The 23,084-nt window shown below is 32.3% G+C and overlaps 1 long non-coding RNA gene across 1 annotated transcript in view; it reads right to left on the minus strand.

The window, feature by feature from the left end:
- Positions 1 to 1,667: 1,667 nt before the first annotated feature.
- LOC101135069 (uncharacterized) overlaps positions 1,668 to 23,084 on the minus strand; it is a 67,222-nt gene continuing 45,805 nt past the window's right edge. The window contains exons 3-4 of the long non-coding RNA XR_175133.4: positions 15,662 to 15,770; positions 1,668 to 2,129 (exon numbers count right to left, since the gene is read on the minus strand). This is a non-coding gene — a long non-coding RNA (uncharacterized lncRNA). The remainder of the gene's footprint in view (positions 2,130 to 15,661; positions 15,771 to 23,084) is intronic.

The raw sequence follows: 23,084 nt of genomic DNA on the forward strand, positions 1-23,084 counted from the left end.
TGTCAATTACAGCCAACGCATAAAGCAAAATTGAGATAAATTTGCTGAAAACGATTGTAGCATAAAGCTAATCATACTACACATGGAATACCCTATAACATTGTCAATAAAATATAAGACTTTGATTTCAATAATTAACAAATTTCACAATTACCACCAGTTGAATTATGTCTAGATTTCTCTGGACTTTCAGTTCTCTAATTTTAATTGTCTACTAGATAAACTGCCCAGAAGAATTCATGGAACTAGAAATTTAATAGGGTGAAAGCCAAGTCTACTAACCTACCTCTCAATCTAATAAAAATGTCTGCAATATACAAGTCCCAATTCAAAATAACAGAAATGTTTAGCATAGTTTGTCAAATGTATTTCTTAGCTAGTTAGGCAGTATAATTTCTACTTTGTCAATACATTTCTCCTTTCCTTTCTTTTCTGTCTCTCCCTCTTTTTTTTTTTTTTTGTACTTTGTATGGCATCCTCATTGTTCTCTTATCTCTTCATTGGTCTCGTTATCTCCTCGTTGGTTTCATTTCTTTATTCTTACCCGATGTTATTTCATTCTACTCAAGACTTCAGATTAAATTTTCTAGATCACACTTAGAAAATGTAATTATACTAAAAAAAGCTACCAAATTAAATAAAAATTGCCCAAATCAGCATCCAAAATTAAAGCTCTGCATAGTTTTCATGATTTAATCCCAATAATTTCCTATGGTCACAAAAGTCTAATACAAGCTCATAACGTTGCTTCTCCCTAAAATGTCACCCTCTTTCTGTGTGTTGAAATCCTTCAGTCTCATAAAGTGTAGAATCAATTTTGTGAAGACTTCTTGAAATTTCCAAACAGATGTGATACCCTTATCCTCTAAATTGTTCCAATGATATTTGACAGTGCTAATTATAATGTGTCTAGGTGTTTAGCTATTTTTATAGTTTCTTAAGCACATCTGATGCATCTATGAACTACCTCATTGTGGGAACTTTGCTCTATTCTGCATTGTATTTATTATAAAACATAGCTCCAAATTTTATACAGAGTAGTCAAAAAAGCCATGGAATGAAACTTGAAAGTCAGCAAACTAAATAAAACTTGGTTACTCAAATCCATGTCTAAAAGCCTTTGCTGTCTACAGAAAACTCGGTTACCTACTTAGGGAATCCCTTACCACAGTGTTTGATAGCTACTCTGTGACTCAGAGTAAACATCTGGATGTCTGACTGGAACTATCTTTGTGGTTTGATGATCTTTGAAAAAATAATATATTTGAAGGACTGTTATCAGTGAAAATGCTTTTTTAATCCTTTTTCCATGCAGGTACTGACCACAGAGAGGAGTCCCAGATGACTAATGTAGTGGAAAAATTTACTCTTCTTTAGCTATTTTTTGTCTGGAAGATTGGTGACCATATGTAACTCATGCTTGATGCTGAATCAGGGAAAGAAAATGAAAGGGAACCACTGGTATAGTCGGGCGAATGGCCCAGACATACGCCTACACTACTGTCAACTCTAAATAAAGAATAAAAAAGCCATGACTTAAGTCACCAAATTGAACATTTTCCTGGTAAATATAAACTTAGTGCTTAGAAGATTGCATATAAAATGGCATTAGACAATGTATATTATTTCTTAATGTAATATACACATTACAATAAAAACCACTTGGCTTATTTTATACAAATTTATTTTAAATAATACTGTATATATATGAAAGAAAAATCACATGGAAAACCATAATTAGCTTTCTGCAAAACATATGAGGAATTCTATTAAAATACGTTAAGACAAATATTTATTATATTTAATAAGACATAAAAATACAAACATTTGGTAGAAATTACAAGTTGTAAAATGTAGGACATGATTAAAAGTTTTCCTAAGCTAACTGTAACTAGTAATTTATTGTTTTATATTTATAGATAGGACATTTACAAATCAACTACATAAGACACATAAAAGTTTTATATCAAAGCAGATGCTATCTATATTCTTGCATATAAAACCAAATAAACAGAAATATAGCGAGAACACAATTTTTGATGCATTATGTATAGTGTGTGTCAGCTCTGAAATAAGGGCCTTGATCTTATTCATCATTGTATTCCTGGACTGAGCACAGCACCTGGAAACTGAAAGATAATAAATACCATTTAAATGAAAACCTGTTAGAACTAATAAACAAATTCAATAAAGTAGCAGGATGCATAATCAACATACAAAAATCATTAGTGTTTCTATACATTATTCAATTAAAAAATAAAGAAAAGAGTCTCATTTATAATGACATTTTAAAAAGACACTTAGGAATAAATATAACCAAGACAGTGAAAGATCTATACACTGAAAACTATAAAGCATGTATGAAAGAAATTGAAGACAACACATATAAATGGAAAGATATCCCATGTTCATGGATTGAAATAATATTATTAAAATGCTCATACTGCCCAAAGAAATATGCAGATCAATGCAATCCTTATCAAAATTACAGTAACAATTTTTACAGAAATAGAAAAAAAATCTAAAATTTGTAAAATCCAAAAAAGATGCCAAAGAGCCAAAGCAACCTTGAGCAAAACAGAGCAAAAGTACTGGCATCACACTTCCTTATCTCAAAATTTACTGCAAAACCATGGTAATCAAAACAGATGGTACTAACATTAATAACAGAAATAGAGACAAATGAAACAAAACAGAAAGCCTAAGAGTAAATCTTCACATTTACAGTTAATTAATCTTCAACAAATTTTTCAAGAACACAAACAGGAAAAAAAATAGTCTCTTCAATAAATGGTGTTGGAAAACAAGATATCCACATGCAGAAGAATGAAATTAGAACCTCATTTCACTCCATATGCAAAAGTTAAAAAAATGAATTCATGACTTAAACATAAGATCCGAAATTGCCAAACTACTATGAGAAAATTTTCTTGACGTTGGTCTGGACAATATTTTGTTGTACATGAACCCAAAAACACAGGCAACAAAAGCAATTATAGACAAAAGAGATTGCATCGAACTGAATGTTTAATACATAGCAAAGAAAACAATCGAGTGAAGAAAAAACCTAAAAATTGGAGAAAATACCTGCAAACTATACATCTTATAAAGATTTAATAACTAAAAGACATAAAAATGGCCAACAGATATATGAAAAAAAAGTTCAACATCACTAGTTATCAGAGAAATGTGAATTAAAACCACAGTGAGATATCTGTTAGATTAGCTATTATACCAAACATAATATGTATTGAGGAAGATGTGGAGAAAAGAAAACTCTTGTACCGTTTGGGTGAGAATGCAAATTAGTACAGCCATTATGTAATACAGAATGGGGGTTCCTCAAAAAATTAAAAATAGAATTACTCTATTGTCCAGCAATCCCACTTGTAGGTATATATCTCCCAAAAATGAAATCAGTATATCAAAGAGATAGCTGCACTCTCATGTGCATGGCAGCATTATTCACAATAAACAAGATATGAAATTAACCTGTGTCCATCATCAGATGAATGGATCCATAAATGTGGTTATATACAAAATGAAATACTATTTAGCCATAAAAATAATAAAATGTTCTCATTTACACATCATGGATGAACATGGAGAACACTGTTAAGTAAAATAAGCCAGGAACAGAAAGATGTGTACTGCATGATCTCACTTGCATGTAGAAGCTAAAAACCTGAATTTATAGAAGCAGAGAGTAGAATGATGGTTGACAGTGGCTGCATGTGGGGGATGGAAAAATGTTGGTCAAAGCATACAAAGTTACAATTACATGAATAAATTATGAATATCTAATATATAACATGCTGACTATAGTTAATAATAAAGTTTTTAATACATAAAATTGCTAAGAGACCAGATCTTAAATGTTGTCACTACAAAAAAAAGTATGTGAGGTGATGAATATGTTAAGTAGCTTGATTTAATCAGTTTATAATGTATACATGTATCAAAATGTCACTTTTTACACCATAAATATATATAACTTTTATTTGTCAATTATACCTTAATAAAGTATAAAAAACGATGGAGACAGCCAGGCATGGTGGCTCATGCCTGTAATCCCAGCACTTTGGGAGGCCAGGGTGGGAGGATCACCTGAAGTCAGGAGTTCGAGACCAGCCAACGTGGTGAAACCCCGTCTCTACTAAAAATACAAAAATTAACTGGGCATGGTGGCAGGTGCCTGTAATCCCAGCTACTCAGGTGGCTGAGTCAAGAAAGTTGCTTGAGCCTGGGAGACCGAGGTTGCAGCAGGCTGAGATCAATCCATTGTGCTGCAGCCTGGGCAATGTGAGCGAAACTTCGTTTAAAAAAAAGAAAAAGAAAAAGAAAAAAGATGGAGACAAAAAAAGAAAAATTTCATCTACCAGATTTAAATGTGTAACAATTCTAGTGGATTTCCTATTTGGCCAGCATTATTAGTCCTATAAGATAATTTTCTTTGTTTTTAATGGTAAATTATAAAATAAAAGCCTAAAATTGTTTGATAGATATATTTTTCTAATAATAGTCATTTTAACTTATATTTAATTGTATTAAATAATATAATTTGTTCCAAAAAATGAGAAGCAGCATATTTGATCTATCACAGTCAGTTTTAGAGAGTTATACCTAAAGCATCCTAGCATTTAAATTTAAGAAGCTCTGGTCATGAAATGTTGCAAGCTTGGAGAAATATGCTGAATCACTGCAGATCCTGGGAAATATAGCATTACTGAGGATCACTGATGGATATCATATTAAAAAAACACTTTAATTCTATGAATTGATTGCATTATATTAGAATATTTCATTTTATTCTAGATTTTATAAGGCTACATTTAATGTGTTTAAAATAAACATACAGAATAAGCATGCATGTTTATTAACATATTAAAAAAACATATATAGTTTTACACTACCTTAATCATTTTTTTCTTTGTCTCAGTCACCCACTAATTTTCTTACATGCTGGGAATGTACTTTATTCAATGCTTTATTCATGTATTAGGAGTTTATTGTTATACTTTGAGTGCATCGACTAGGTGGTAATTGTAGAGACTGTGAGAGTACATGGATTTTGTACAAACTTTGAATACAGAGATGGCAGAATTTGCTAATTAATTGATGTGTGCTATAAGAGAAAAATTGCCATCAAAAATGACTTCAAAGTTTTGGCTTTCAAAATTGGGAGAAAGAAGTTGTAACTTACTAAGCTAGGGATGATTAGAAAATAATTATTTAATTTTGTTGATAAAAATCTATGAATGTATTGTGAACAGAAATTTGTTCTTGTTATTCACCCTCTGTAATCCCAAGAAACCCTCATGAATATACTAAAGCCTATCATCATAATTATTCAGATTCTTCTATCAACATTGAATAGTCTGGTATTAATCATGTTAACTCTCACCTTTATGAGCAAAGAAAAATCAGCCAACTCTATTTGGTTAGTGCAACTGACACTTGTGAACAGGAAGTCTAATATGATTTTCATAAACAAGCCAAAGAAATTGATTTGGTTGGACTAAAAAAGAAAAACAAAAGGTCAGTGGAAATCCCACCAGCCCCTGTTAATATAAAGATGTATCGAATTACAATCTTGTTTGTGATGATAATACAGTCAGACTTGTAAAGTTCTTATCACTGGCCAACTGGCATAGAAAAATTACTCCTTCTTTTCTACAGTAGTCTTCCCTTATCAGTTGTTTCACTCTCCAAGGTTTCAGCTACCAGTTGTATAGTATAATAAGAAATTTTAAGAGAGAGAGGGATAGTGAGAAAAACTACACTTACATAACTATTATTACAGTATTCTATTCAATTGTTAGTTATTATTGATCTCTAACTGTGCTTAATGTTTGAATTAAGCTTTATTATGGGTGTGTATGAACAGGAAAAACATAGTATATACTATATAGAGCTTGACACTATCCGTGGTGTAGGCATCCACTGGGGATTTTTGAAGTATCCACTGTGTATATGGGGAGACTACTGTAGATGAAACTACAGTAGATGAGTGCAGTCTCAGTACATATACTTTAACTTATGTGAATTCAGCAACCATTTACATTTCCTCTTTTGTAGCCGCCATATCAGAACTTAGAATACTGCTGGTAACGAAGCAGAATGCTATGAATACTGATTGACTTGAGTTTATAGAATACAAAAAATTGGAACACTGTGCCTTTTGGGTTTTAGGATGAGCACTATACTTCATGGTACTATATTCATCTTTTTTCTAGATGCTAATATTAGAGTATTACTCCTGTATTAAGAAGCAAGTGATTTTTATAATAGTAATGACAGATTTACACTTGTTAATTCCATTCACTTTTGCATATAATTTATAATGTCAATAAAACCAGTGAGAAGTACAGTCTATATATTTAAAACATGTTTTTCACTACAAAATAAATTTATGCAAAAGGAAGTAGGCTCAAACCCAAACTCTTATAAGCATGCTTAAAAGCATTAGTTTAAGCATTTCTGATTAGCACCACAAAATGATAAAAATTTAAATAAAAGAATGCCTTATATTATACCTAATAAAAATGATGAAGGATATTTTCATGTCTAAAATACAAATTTTTAAAACTATCTGTCCATGAGATTTAACAGAGTCTACATTTTCTTCTAATGTAGGTTAGCAATGCATATGCTGGCTTTTCACAACAGATAAAGAAAAAACATTTTAATGATCTGCATTCAATATATTTCAAAGTATATGCATTGTTTTGTAGTTATCAATTTATTTGCTTATTTATATTTATATAGTTTTATACATGTTTTTAAAATTGGTTAGTTGTTGAGAACTTCTTTATTTAAATAATAATTTGATATTAAATATGTTTGATTGATTTCTAATAACAAGGTTGGTACTCAAGATGAAAGACGCTTCAGGGAGTTCTTAGTTACAGTAAGGTATCCTAAAATTCATTATGTACATTTTTGTAGATTTAGTAAATAGTATTTCTCATATTCACATATTTTTTAAATGACCAAATATTTTCTAAGTTAAAACATATAAATTTATTTCGAAATGTCACTGACCTCATGATAGTTTCAGTTGTTACATAATTTCCTAATAAGAGCTTACAAAAATTATCATAACTACCATGTGGATATCTGCAAAACATTTTGACATTAAAAACCAGGTCCTCGGACTTAAAAATTTAGGTACTAATTCACTCCATTTCAATGCAGTAACTGTTCTTAACTAATGCAATTTAATCCACTTCCCTTTTTGTCTTTAGTTAGTAGAGATTCAAAACATCTGGTTATGATCAAGTATTCATAATCTCCTAATTTAAAGTTACATGATTCAGAATTTTTTAATATATATTTTGGAGATAGCTGAATATGTACAAAAATATGGGCAATAGGTCATATTAACCTTAAACTATTCTGAATGTTCTTAAGCTTCAATCAGAAATACAAATGGCCTATCTTTATAATTATTTCCCTTTACCCTATCTGAAAAATGCTTATATTTTACACTTCAGCCTAAAGTAAGCAAGCACTGCATAAAATGTTGTGTTGGGTAATCACTAGTGCTTAGCTATTGCTCAACACATGTCAAATACAAGTAATTAAAACTATAGTGGGCCCAAGCAAAACATTAAAATTTTTGCATTCCAAAGGAGGTTCATTAAAACCAGATGACTGGCTTGGCTCATAGAAGGACTTGGCTGAAACATGTCCACTTCAAATCCATACTGTCTTATTTGCTTACATCACAGAATCACTGACTCAAGAACCTGAAGGGTCCTCCAAAGTTTATCTAACCTCTTTCCAAGCAGAGTTTTACTTTAAATATTCTGCAGAGAAACTAATATTTCTTTACAAAGTCATATGCAAGATTATTCCAAATACTTTTTGTATCATTAAAAAGTATAATTTTTCAGTGAGTAGAAAAACAATTTAAAACTCTTTATTATTTTATTCTGCTAAAATCACCTTAATGCATTTTAGCGAATTCATTTGTGGCCTCACTACAGTGAAAGAGATCAGCACTAGCATGAACTGTGTCATTGAATAATATTCCATTCTACATTATATCCAATACACAAACAGCATAAACTATGTATTCTTCATGGCTGCAAACTATGAGAGACTTAAATTCTTGAAAAAAGTTTAAAGTGGCACTCAAACAAAATTATAAAACCCATATTTGGTTAATATACATTTTTATTATGAGAAATTGATAATTAAGAATCAATTATTTAACCATTTATTATAAAAAGAAAAGAATGAAAGAATATTAAAATCAAATTCCTTAAATAATCCATTTAAAAACATGTATTAAGTTATATATAAAGGCTCCTTATTATAGACAATTTGATGAGCTAATAGGTAAGTAACTTCAAGCAGTTTATTAGTCAAGCATTGGAAATGTGCATACCGTATTTAAAATGATTTCAAGTCATCTTAGATCTCTTAATAGGTTTACTGTTTTTGAAGCCCATGAGGATTTATCTTTTATCAAATAATCCTAAAACCTACAACTTATATTGCTTAAACATGCAGTCTTTCAGTGTACTAAAAAATAATCAATGCATATGCTTTCCTTTCTGCCACTCTACCTCTGGTCAACAAAATTAAGCAGTTTAAAACACAGTTTTAGTAAGAAGGTAAAGCTTTATGACATAACACATCCAATTTTGATGATGCATGAGGGAAAAGACAGTCTTTTAAGTTCAGATTAATTTTGAGTCACATGTTCTTCCTCCCACGCCTGTTTGCCTTGAGTGAAGTCTGTTTTTTTTGAGCACAGGATGCTACTGACTGTAACTCACTCAAAACATAGGCCAGGAAGATTTATTTTGTCATTTCAGCTGAGAAAATGGAAAAACGCTATAAAATGAAGGTATTAGGCCTTTGGTGTGCTTCATATTACACACCACTATTAAGGTGGCAAGGTATCCATCTCCTCAACACAGCATTTCTAAAACATGATGTGTTGAATATTCTAAATTATTTTTACTTGCTAAACAGGCTTAACAGTAAGAATTTAATTCAAACTCCTACCATTAAGCACAGTTTTTAATATCAATGTAAGCTTCAATCTTAAATAAAACATAAAATTATCCTCTTCTAGCAACAGAACATAAATTTATTATTCCTCTTGAGTGTTTATCTCTCTATCCATGTTATTAGGCTGTGTTAAATGCCTGTCAAGAGAGAAAGCTTCTGCTCTGCCTGTGACAATCATAACCACATATTGTGCATAATATTGATATTCCATTCACTTAATGTAAGCACATATTTTGATTATAAAAGCAATGGTATGTTTAACATATTATATCTTACTACTATTTAATGTTTACTAACTATTGAACAATCTATTATCCTCTTAAATTATGGTTGGTTCTTAAGTCAAAGACAAACTGTAGAAAACCATGTATCAATCTATACATAAAGTTATATATCTACCTATATAAAAGTCCATCTTTATATAATAGTGACACAAATTTTAGAGTGTGACAAGCTGAAACATTTTTCTTTACATAAAAATGTACAATTACATTGTGACCATGACTTTCCAAATACCCATGACAAACTGTCAAAATCCATGTGCCTCCAACTGATTCAGAGACTTAGGTTTCCATCAGTTTTACCTTGTCTCTCAGCCATGGTTTCTATATTTGATTAGTTCTTCCTTAGCTATAGGACTGTCGAAAATTCCACCTCAGAGGTTACTTAGAGGCTACATAAGCTTTAGTAACTTAGGGACACATTAGTCAGTCACTCTGTCTCTTGTCTTCATCAGCTTTCCTTTTTTGTTTTGTTGGTCATTTGGCTTATTGCAGGTAAGATTCCTCCATGTTGGAAAAAATAGTAATAATATGTCCACACAAGACTCTAGACTGTTCTTAGCAAAGCTTACTAAGGTCAAAGGCAAGTAAGCTATACACACACACAAACACACACACACACACACACACACACACACACACACACACACACACACACACACACATATATAATTAGCAAAGCATACTAAGCTCAGAGGTAACCTGAGATGTAACAATCCTGTTCAAAGGCCAGGTTACCTCTGAGCTTAGTATGCTTTGCTAATTATAAATACATATTTTTCTCCCCTTTATCACCCACATGTGCTATTCTCCCGTTTGGCACCCACATGTTAAATCCCAGAGAATAATTTATGCTGACATCACCTAAATAAGCCGATGACTGTGATCAAACTAATGGCGTATATAATAAATCAGACCTAGGACATATTTTTTTTGGATACAGGTTAGAAAAGGAAAACAGGATGGCACTTATTACAGTGGTCCCACCCACAATCTCATGGAGTAAGAGAGAGGCTTTGATCCTCAGAAATAATGACACTTGCTGTTAATAAACAAAATGTGAGGAAACAGGCTTAAATTATGTCTTCCTCATTTTATTTTTTAGCTGTCTAGTTAACACATTTGTGTATAATTCCATGAATAGCTCCACCTAATATAATTATTTTACTTAATAAACATACACTCATCCTCTCTCCAACAGGAACAATCCAAAGACATGCTGTTAAGTCACCCTGTTCTAGGGCCAGCATCTCTGGGTAAAATGCATTTCCCTTAATCAAATTCAGATGTGAGTCCTCACAGCACCACTGCCAAATTCTAATTATAAAAGTAACCGTTCTATCTTACACAACAAACAATGTTAGGGAAAACAGAAACAGTCCAATAAAGCAAAAAGAATTAATGGTGAGCTCTTCTCTACTGTTGGCATAAATTCATTGCTTTGACCCATTCTCCTGTGTCCATTGATCTTTATTGTCACACTCACAAGGGAACACACTATCGCACCGCACAAGACTCTGCAACCTGAACAGTACTTAAGAATCATATGAGCTTTGGCCCAGTAGGTTCTTGAGGGAATCACAGGTACCTGATTTCCAAGTATGAATTCCCTAACAATACAACTCATAAAACCTTAGTCATCTGTTAGATGAGTCATTTGAGGGTACATTTATTCAATCAAAGAATAAATCTTGACATTATACTTCTTAATTCTATACTTTCTCTTTGCTTTATTTTTTTTTCTGTTTTAATAGCGCAAGAAATTTTGGTCATGTACCTAAATGTCAGCTTTATGACTTTTCTCTTGATTTCCACTTCAGGTCAGGCCAGTATGAAAACATAGGCCAGTATCAGGGAGGCAGAGACAGCTGCTTCTACACCTCCAGGCTGGACCCCTGTGGAATAAATATATATATATGTGTGTGTGTGTGTGTGTGTGTATACACATATATATTTATACATATATGTATAAATGTATATATGTATATAAATGTTTATAAATACATATACATATGTGTATGCGTATATATATACACATATTTGTGTGTATATATGTGTGCGTGTGTGTGTATTTAAAAAAAGAAACTTTCAACGTCTCTAATAATCAGATAGTAAAGAGAACAGTAAATGATATTTGGGAGGGCCATGAATATCTGGATCTTCACATTTCTCTGGAGTTTCAGTCTCATTTCCTTTTCTGTTTCCCATGTCCTTGCTCTGTCCACAAAAACTTAAGGGCTGGCAAGAGAATTTGAGCTTTACACTTCCCATGTGATTGTCCAACTCCCAGTGGCCTTGGGATCAAAAGTGAATTGGTTTTTAGACTAATACTAAAGGCTTATATTACTTTTCTCTTAGAAATTAAAAAGGAAATGAAAGAAAGGAACACAAAACGGTAATACAGCACATGTTAAAATATTTCAAATAGCATCAAAAACTGTAAAGTGAGAAGTGACTTTTTCTATATACTTGACACCCAAATTCTAGTTCCCTGACCATAGGTAATCATTGAAGCACTGCATGCATTCCTAGAAATGGTCCATGCATATTATAGCACACGTATATCTGTCACAATGTGATACCACTGTAGATCCACCAATGACTATAATAAAAAAGGTAGAAAATACTAAATGTGACAATAAAATGAAGAAACTGTTACAGGACAGGGGTCCCTATCCAGACCCCAAGAGGGGTTCTTGGGCAAGGAAAGATTCAGGGCCAGTCCGCAGTGCAAAGTGAAAGCAAGTTTATTAAGAAAGTAAAGGAATAAAAGATGGCTACTCCATAGACAAAGCAGCCCCAAGGGCTGCTGGTTGCCCATTTTTATGGTTAGTTCTTGATTATACGCTAAACAAAGGGTGGATTATTCATGCCGTAGCGCTGGTGGGAGTGTAGCAGTGAGGGACGACCACAGGTCACTCTTGTTACCACTTTGGATTTGGTGGGTTTTGGCCGGCTCCTTCATTGCAACCTGTTTTATCAGCAAGGTCTTTAAGACCTGTATTTTATGCTGACATCCTATCTCATCCTGTGACTTAGAATGCCTTAACGGTCTGGGAATGCAGCCCAGTAGGTTTTAGCCTCATTTTACTTAGCTCCTGTTTAAGATGGAGTTGCTCTGGTTCACACACCTCTGATAAAACTATTTATTTACACCCTGTGATTGGAATTCAAATTAGTACATATTCTTTGGAAAATTATTTGTCAGGATCTGCTAAAGCTAAATCTATAAATTCTCTGTTGTCTCAACAATTTCACTGCCTGTTATAGAACTAACAGCAATGGGTAGACCAGAATACATGAATGATATTGCTCACAACAGCACTATTTGTAGTAGTCCACGTCAAAATTTTCTGAATGATTATCAAAAGCAGAATGAATAAACAAATTGTTTTATATTCATACAATGGCATGTATAGAAATAAGAATGAAAAAAAATTAACTGCCAGTATTTGCAGCAGTAGGAATAAGGATCACAAACATAATGTTGAATGAAAGGAATAAAACACAAAAAAGAATGTGATGCATATGGTTCAATTTACATGAAGTACATAAAGAGACAACACTAATTTATGTTGTTATAATTCAGGAGAATGGTTGCCACTCAGAGTTAACAGTGACTGGGAAGTTTCTGGGGCTGGTAATCATCTATTTGCGGATCTAGGTGAATTTATTTTGTGAAAGCATATTAACTGGTGTGTATACTTTTCTGTATATGTATTATACTTCACAAATAGCTAAATGATATCACAATAGTGAAAGCAGTCCACATAATCATGAATAATCATATAATTAATAAACAGTTAAAATAAATGAGGTAAAGTTCTATTTACTGATGCAAATATAACTCTAAAGGAGTGCTAGCTTTAAAAAATGAATAATAAATACAATAGCATAGCATACGTAATTCAATTTTAAATGTATATATATGCATACATTTATTTAAAATATTTTTCTGATATACAATGAACTGATAAAAGTGGTTATACCTCTAGAGAAATAATATTGGTAATAAATTAAGATGATATCTTCCTCTACTCTAAAAGCTTATTTTTTGGTAAAATGTCTATATATATATATATATATATATATACACATATATATGTTATATCGTAAATATCCGACTATACGTGGATGTAGACATTACATATCTCATATGTTTTCAATTAAAATATGAAACTAGCCAAGAGATGGAAGCAGCCCAAATGTCCATCAATGGATGAATGAATAAACAAAACATGGCATATACATAAAATTGAATTTTATTCAGTCTTAAAAAGGAAGGAAATCCTGTCACATGTTGCAGTATGGATGAACTTTGAGGACATTATGCTAAGTTTAATAAATCAGTCACTAAAAGACAAATACTGTATGATTCCACTTACATGAGATATCTAAAGTAGTCAAATTCATAGAAACAAAAAGTAGAATGGTGGTTATCAGGGCTTGGGAGAAAAGGGGAATTATTGTTTAATGGGTATAGAGTTTCAGATTTGCAATATGAATGAGTTATGGAGATCTTGTTCACAACAATGTGAATATACTCAACACTACAGAACCACAAACTTAGAAATGGTTAAAATGGTAAACTTTACGTTATGTGGTTTTCACAATAATAAAAAGTAAAATTAAATTAAACATGCTAAGTTTCAGAACAAGAAAAAATAATAGAATTATATACTCATTGTTATAAAATCTTATTTTATTCCCCTAACATGTCTTGAGATTTGCTCATATTAGTTCATGTAAAGTTACCACAGATTAAAAAAAAATTGTAGAATATTCCATTGCACATGAGTATGACTAATAATGTGAGTATAATATAAAGACATTCTCCCTACTTCATTCTTCATGAGTTCTGCTTCTAAATGAAATAAATAGTAAGGAAATTCACATTGAATTTAACTGGAGAAACAAGTTCCTCAGTTTCCTTGTTAAGATAGTCATTCACTATATTTTTATCTGGTAACATTATTTTCTCCAGTCTGAGGAGAGCAGAGAATTATGGCCAGACTCTATTTATGGGCGTACTAGATTGGTTTGTTTTGTTTTGTAACTTGGCAGTACAACGTGAAACTAGCAATACCAAGATTACATTTATCTGGAATATATATCTATATATATTATATATAAATCAATAACTGTTTCTCAGTTCACTTTACTTTCATAGGTCACAGTTTTTGTTTGAAAAATCAAGAAATTCTTGATAATTAATTCAAAGTATTTGACCCTCAGTTCTAGTGCTATACCTTCTTCCAGGGGGTTCACAGTAAATTCCTTTTCAGTGGCAATACCAACTGACTTGAGGAAAGTGGTTGGGGCGTTGCGTTGGTTTTACATTTCCTACAGTCCTGTTATCCAACTACAATTGGACATAGTAGACATTCAACAATGTCTTTGTTGTTGAGGGGTGCAATTATAACTTTATTTCTGTCTTCACAATAAGACAAACGGAAAGTATAATATTAGAATAATTAAGTTATAAGATATTTTACTAAAAGTACAAGAGTAGTAGTATTAACAGCATTCAGTACAACAGTTTTTTTTAAATTTTCTATACCAGCGATTGTTTTTGGTCTTTATATATGTTATTTCTAAGTTCTTAAAAAACAGACTTACAGAATAGAGTTGCATTTTTAAACAAGGAATTAGGATTCAGAGAGTTGAAGTGAGTTATCTAAGAACACAGAAAGTAGCAGAAATACAAGTCCAGATCTCTCTGGCTTCTGTTCTTTCTTACCATTACATCCTGTTGCTATAGGAAAAGATAAGATTGTACTTTCTAATGCTATCTTCCTAAGTAATACTTAATCTAAATAAACTTCTGATGGGTTTCTATACTAATAAGAGAAAACTCCATCAATCAAGTGTGGAAGTAGTCTTTCAATTCAATATTTAGCTATTCAATAAGAAACTTAACATTTTATTTTTAAAATTTAAAACATACTTAGAATTCTAACTTAGTTGAAACTATACATTAGAAACTGAATGACCCAATCTCCGGTCACAAAGATCATGTAAAGTTGAACTTTGAGTCAAGCTTGTTTGCTTACCAAATTTGGTATATGTTAAGTGGCATGTAGCTCCCATAAATATAGAGAGCACAAAAGGTCTTCACCACATCTGAGTTTGGGTAACACTTCATTTCACCAAACACAAATATAATATAGCTTTTCAATTCTATATTTATGGGGCAGGTGTTTACCGTATAATAATAAGTTTACTAAAGTAATGTCAACTGGCAAAGTATACCCCACAAACAATACTGGTAAATACAGTAGATTCATGGGGAAAATGTGCTGTTTATTTCTGTTTTCCAAATGGAAGGAAAAGTTATAGTACATGGCAATTACCTTGAGGCTTTCTGCTTCACGAAAGTTGGCTCCCAATTTCATTACCATAATTCTGCAGAACGCAGTCAGTTGCGGTCACAGTCTCTGCCAACCCACCTTCAAACTCTCCCTGCCAATCAGAGCAGAACATCCTGTTGTGGGAGTGGAGCAGTTAGAAGTTTCATGGTATATCTTTCAGAAAAGAATAAACTAACATTATAATTGAGGTCATTGCCAAAACATGGTATTCTCATGAAAAGATGTGATAGGATTAAGCTGTCATTAATGCTTATTAGCCGGGGTTGGGGGGAACTCTTTCCAAAACAGAACTTTTTAACTTAACTGGAATTAACTGAGGCTTTTTCTAAGTAAGTCAACTCAAAACAGTGGATATTTACTGTTTTTGTAACATGTGCAAGATGCTTTCTTACTATTTTACAGACCATAATCTATAATATTATCATTTAATTTTTGCATATTTTAGATATAAATCCACTTGACAAGTTAATATTAAGCACCTAATTTAAAGGAACCAAATTCTGTGCTGATAAACTATTGGCTCTGTGTCTTAATTATTCCCTTGCACTCTTTTGTAGGATTGCTATATGTGAAACCTAATAGAATTTAAATAATAATTTTTGTTCATTAATTTATCTGTTATTGAGTACTAAACAATGTTCTACGTGTAATGTGTGATTGAGTACTAATAAAAATTCTATGTTCTAGGTGTAATAGAGAGAAATAAGGAAAATAAACTGAAAATGAAATGACTACTATAACAACGGCATATGTGGGGGTTATTGAGTTGCAAAGGGAAAAAATTCTTTCTGACAAGATCAGGAGATGACTTCCTATAGAAAAATGCAAAGTTAAACAAGATTGTCATTTAAATTACCTCAACTTGATTCCCCTTGGGGAATTTCTACTTAATAATTTTCTTTCTATTTTGGTACAGGCCAGCAAAACTGCTCAGACTACTAAAGGAGCATATTTGTGGGCACTGTCTGACTTGTATGAAGATGTGCATATGAGAATGTAGGTATTCAGATCGAAACCAGATAAATGTATTTTTCAATGCTGTAATTTTGAAAGATGAGCCTAACAGAAAAGCCATCTTAACATAAAAGTATATCTAATTCTTTATGACTTTGAATTTGTTGCATTTAATTTTCATTACAAATATTATGTAATTTGGCTTCTGAAATTAATATATACAAATGTTATACATTTTCTAGTTTTTTTTAGAATGACAGTAATGCAAAACAAACGCCAAAACCTACTCTTGTCACCTGCACTAGAAAGGAAAAACATTCACCAACTAGCATGGGTCACTTACTTTCCCAGAGGAGAGGAAATAATAAAGACAAACAGCATTTTGATATTTTTTTATTTGATGTGATAGTAAATCTACTATGATTTTTGGTAACAGCTGTGAGTAGGTGTTTAAAAGAATATTTCTTTCCTGTTTCTTTTGGTGACATAAGTCACTTTGATTTCTTTCTCTTTGACATCAATATGAAGGAAAATGTTAGTCTAAATGCTCCATGATGCCTGAAAATATACATTGTTTTGTGCATTTTCTAGAGAATTAATGTTAAACAAAATGTCATTATTAAAAATTTCCAATTTTATTAGGATATAGTTTTTTTGGTAATTTAAACATTTGCATTACTTAGTAATCAGCTACAGTGCTAATAGATAACATGATATATTAACCTAAACTGGTTTTCCACCTGAACATTTTATACCTGCTACTATGTTTAAAAGATGAGTAAGTGTCCAATTAGGAAACAATTTATGCAGCTGATATAATGAAGCACTAGATTTGCGAGTTGGCTTTCTCAAATCTATTTCCTTAGGAAGCTGCACATTTTATTTTTTACATACACCACACTTAGAGTGCTAATGGAAATAAAGATTAAGCAATAATAATGATAATAACACTACCCTATTAAAACATTGCTATCCCAGTTGTTGTCGTGATAGGGGTGGTGATAATGGTGGTGGTGGTTTGCGCCCTCCCTCTCTCTGTATCTTTGTCCTTCTCTCTCTTATTTTCCTTCTTCTTCCTCTTTTTTGCACCTTATTTGTCCTTCTTCTAGTTACAATTTTATCAGACTTATTAAATAGAGTCACAGTTAAGTTTTGAAGCATTCACTATCAGGAAATTGTTTAGAAGCACACTTCCATATTTACTATCTCATATATGCATGATACATATAATATTATGGAGAGCAATTGAGGTCATGTCTGGAATCATCTGATGATGTCCCAAGACTAATCTAACATAAGTTCCATTGTTATGCTGATTCCTTGTGATTCTATGACTATGGATTTCTACTCGGATATACTATTCCTTAAAATATTATAAACTAAGATTTTTAACTTAACAGATTTTTAACATATATGCTTCAATTATTCTATTGATTAGAATCCTAATAATGAAAAGATAACTAATGTCAAAGTAATTAAGGGTATTATATACAATATGTGTTGATAGAAGTGTTATACTTTGTGTTAAAAGCATTGTTGAAAACATAAGCAAGTTCTACCTATTCTTTGATTTCACAATGATGACAAAATAAACCTTAAAATCTGTTAAAGAGTGGTGCAAATATTCATAGGAGACTTTAGAATTGACACTAAAATTACTTATCTATGTCTGCTATCTATCTATCTATCTATCTATCTATCTATCTATCTATCTATCTAATCACCTATCATCTATCTATCTATCTATCAGTCTCCCTCATCTCCTGTCTTCACCACATCTGATGGTTTGGGTTTTTCAAAAGTTAATGATGTTTGGGAAAAGCAGACACAGTCTGTTGTCAAGTTTTCACTTGGTCTAAATTCAAAATCTATGAGAATAGACATTACTGGTTACACAAGATGCAGTCAGACAAACAAAATTACAATGACATATCCTCCAGTTTTCAATCTAATCCATGGCATTTTTCTAGGAATAAAATAAAATCTTCCCAGGCAAACTTTGTTTACAGGTGGAATAACTGCTTCGAGTAGTTTCCTCCCTATAATGTATCGTTTGCCTGCATGCTTATAATAAACATTCATTTAGTAGTTTATCTGAACTGTCAGGGGATTCAATAAAATTCTGTTGAGCATAAAATAATTGAGTTTGCCTTTCTCACATACTGAAAGAATGTTTTGAGTTCAGAGAGAGGGAAACAACTCACATAAGATTACTATAGTAAATTTTTTCCAGTAGTGTTTATTCTGAGCAGACAGTGGAAGGTACTTGAAAAACAAATGAGTCTGACTAAACTTCTATGCCGCAGTAGCGAGCAATGTAAGTTGTTTTTAGAATAGTGAAAGCATGGAGACAGATGCCTCTTTATTTTCTGAGTTAACTCACTTTCAGTGACATGAAAGGAAACTGCGGGATGGTGACTAACACAAGTGGAAAGAGTGGAAATGCTCAAGAAAACCAAAATAGAGCTGGTGTTTAAGATATTTCCTTAATTGTTGCTTCTTGACTTAACTCCCCCTCTCTTTTCCATCACACATCTTTAAACTGCCTTGGCTTTAGTTTTTGAAAAATTTGCTACAACAATGATTATTTTATATGCAGCAAACACAATTTTAAAGAGTGTGGTTTTAATTGGAAATACTAATGTAAGGGTCCATGAGAAATCAAACCATGTTAATAGAATATAAAATCAAAAGTATAAATATTTTTGAAAGTCTCCTGATTCATTCTTAACCAACAGATGTCACTGTTACAGATGTTGCAGTTTTATTTATTGCCTCTTTTCTTCAAGTTTTTACTTCTTACCTCTTTTTTTACTCCAATACTTTCTCCAGCAGTGCTGCCTCATAGAACTTTATGCAATAGATGGAAAATTTTTATAAGCTTCACTCTCCAATATGGTAGCCTCTCTAGCTATGAGGTAGTGAGTACTCATTTAAAATGTGACTAAGAGAAAAATTAAACAATATGAATGAAACATCCCTCTTGATGTTTGCAGCTATTGCCATTCTTTTACTCTTCCTCTTCCCTTTTCAGTTAATTTTTCTTCTTTGACTTATTTCCCTTAAACTCTACACATCTCCCTCAGACATCTCTTTTATATTCAAAGATTTATTTATTGATTATTTCTATTGAACCTCAAGTCTCCAGTACCATACATTCCGTGATTTACTCAGCAAGTATTTGTTAAGCAATTACTAGGTTTTAGCACTATACAGACCTAATATAAATGAGAAAACCAACATTGCATAAATAATTACAGGTATGATAAATATTTCAGGAAATGCATTTTTACCTAATGGAAAATTTTGTGAGGATACCCTACAAATCCATGTAATGTAGCATGTGCATATATGGGAGTCATTTAAAATTTTTAGGTAATTAGGTTTTTCCTAAAGCTGTAATGTATAATCCCCAGTTGTGTCATAGAATTCTTTGTTCTGGGAAAAATTATATAAATGGGCAAAAACAACAGCAATAGCAATTATGAAATCACCTTAACCTGAAATCAGATACTAAGTATTATGTGTTAATGTAAATTGTTAAATTGCTTATCTGGGCTTTTGCCCTTTAGAGACAGTGTGGGGATGGACAAGGAGGGCAAGAAACAGCCATTTGCTGTTTAAAATGAGAGAACAATGTATAAAACTCAACTGTTCTTGAGGGTGTGGTGATGCTTTTGCGGTTATAGCTTGACTGCTTAATGAGGGTGTTTTGGTACAGTTTGAAAGGAGCAAGAATATTACTTGCAGAATATGAGCTGCAGAAAGTAAATATGAGACAAACACCTTCCCCTTCCCCAACTTCGTATTATTAAAAAATCCCACTCTATAGAGAACTTTTTAAAGATGCAATGACTAACTCTAAACCCTTCACCTAGCTTCATCAGTGTTTCTATCCTCCATCATTGCTCTCTCTCTCTTTCTCTCAGCATACAATTTTTAACCATTTGAAAAGTAGGTTGCAGATACAATAATTTCTCATAAATACGCTGCATACACCTCTAAAAGAAAGACATTATCCAGCATAACCACGATATCATTATCCGACATAAAATATATGTTAACAATAATGTTATAAGATTATTGAGTATACAGTCCACAATCATATGTTCCCAATTGTCCTAGAAGTAACTTTTAGGTTTGTTCCCTGATATAGGATCCAGTGAGGTTTCATCATGGCATTTGTTATGATTATTTAGTCTATTTTAATCTACAAGAGTTCCCCCCAACACACTCCTTTTGTGTCTTACTTTTAAAGACTTTACTGTTTTTTATTTATATTTTTACATTTTGTTTTGAAGAGTCAGGCCATTTTTCTTTGAGAACATTCCACTTTCTGAATTTGCTTTATTTTATTTCATCATAATTACCTTAAGGGAAAATCTGTCATTTAGCAATGACACCACATAAATAACGCTGTGTACTCTACAGCATCACATGTAGGAGGTACATAATATCAGGCTGCCCAACTGTGTGTGTAACTGCTGGATCACTTGGATATGAGTAGTGATTATCATATCTCTTCCTTGTAACTTTTTCCTCTGTAATTAGCTGGTAATCTGTGGGTAATAATTTACAACTGATGCAAAAAGATTCTCTTCCCCAATGATCTTTAACCCAATGGTTTAAACATCTATTTATAGTAATTGCCTAAAGGAGTTTTTACATTGGGAGCTACAAACTCATTAGTTCTCACATTTCATCTAATTTCATCATTTATTCTATGCTTTATTGGTAGTCTTCTGTAAAAGGAGACTTTTGCTTTTTATTTTTTATGTTTTGTGGTTTTGGACTCACAGTTTTAGATTATAATCAAATTTTGTCATTATTCTAGGAGATTCTCAACTTAACCAGAATTGAAGGGGCCCCTTTAGGTCAGTGTTGCCCCCTCCCTTTTACTTCATGAGCGTTTTAGTATTTTTTTTTCCTTCAGGCATAGTAGGTATTAATTACTTGTAATCAGCAATTGTACTTAGAAACCAATATCTGGTCATTTGGGGTCTCATTGCTACTAGGTTATTGTTATTTCTAGACCTTTATAGTGGACAGACACAGGAAATGTCTTTTGGTGTTTTTAATCAAGAATTCAAGCTAATATTTCTAATAAAATTTTAACATTAACAGGATTTTTTTACCTTGTATTTTATATTGGTACCTGTTTTTCTCTCAGTAAAAATATGCATGTATGTATGATTTAGACAAGGTCTCGCTCCGCCACCCAGGCTGGCATGCAATGGCATGATCATAGCTCACTGCAGCCTCAAATTAGTAGGCTCAAGCAATCCTCCTGCCTTAGACTCCTGAGTAACCAGGACTACAGGCTTGGGCCACCATGCCCAGCTAATTTTTAAACATTTTTTGTAGGGATGGTGTCTCACTATGTTACTCAGGTTGACCTCAAGCAATCCTCCTTCCTTTGTCTGCCAAAGCACTGGGATTACTGGCATGTTTTCTTTTAATAAAATTAATGTTTTAATTTATTGGCTTTATTCTACAGTGCCCATAAAATAACATCGTAAATAGGGATACTGCCACTAATAGTAATAATTATAGACTCAGTTACTAGATAACTTTAGATTTTTTATCTTATTTAGATTTTTAACTATATTAAAAATTTTACTCAAGGAAATCTTCCTTTCACTATATCCAGCTCCACCCTTTCCCTCCTATCCATTATATATAATCATTTTTATTGCCCTTTGGTTTATCTTTCCCCTAGTTCTTTTTGGGGGAAAATCTATCTTCTTTTTGCACAAATAATAACATATTAAAGTATTGAATGCAATCTTTGACCTTCCTTTTTTCCATAAAATTATATTCTAGAAATTACTCCTCTATCAATTTATACAGATTTTTCTCATTCTTTCTAATGGCTACTTAGTATTTCTTTTTGTTTTTTTATGATGCTTTATTAAAGCAGTTTTCTATAGATGAGAATTTAAGTTTTAAAGTTTTGCTATTATGAAATAGCATCATAAAAAATAACATTTGCATATGTGTTTTGAGAGCCCCCAGCTAAACTGGGGTGCCAGTACCAGAGCGCCTAGTAACCCTGCCCTAAAGGAAAAGGACTGGGGCTGGGTATGGGTGTTTACAGTATGCCTTTCACAGGATATTTATTTCTTTTACTCAGAGCATGGCTTAATGTCTGGTTGTCTAACTCATGATGTTGGGGTGGAGTTGGGGTGTCTGTCACATGGGAAACTTCTTTATACTGGCAGATACCTACGTTGTCCTTGTCTGACTTGTGTCCAGATTATGACTGACCATTGCTCTGGCACTGGAAGCCTGACTATGTGCTCTTGCCTGCATTTCCAGGAAAAAACCCAGTCTGGGGAAGCCTCTGGTTTTTCAGATGGAAGACGCAAATTTAATATACTACCACAATAAGAAACAAGTTCAAAGATTTTCACTTACAGATCCTGGGCAGGGAGGCACAATGAGTCAAGAG

Source organism: Gorilla gorilla, chromosome 6, assembly GCF_029281585.2.
Source record: "Gorilla gorilla gorilla isolate KB3781 chromosome 6, NHGRI_mGorGor1-v2.1_pri, whole genome shotgun sequence".
NCBI classification, from domain to species: domain Eukaryota; kingdom Metazoa; phylum Chordata; class Mammalia; order Primates; family Hominidae; genus Gorilla; species Gorilla gorilla.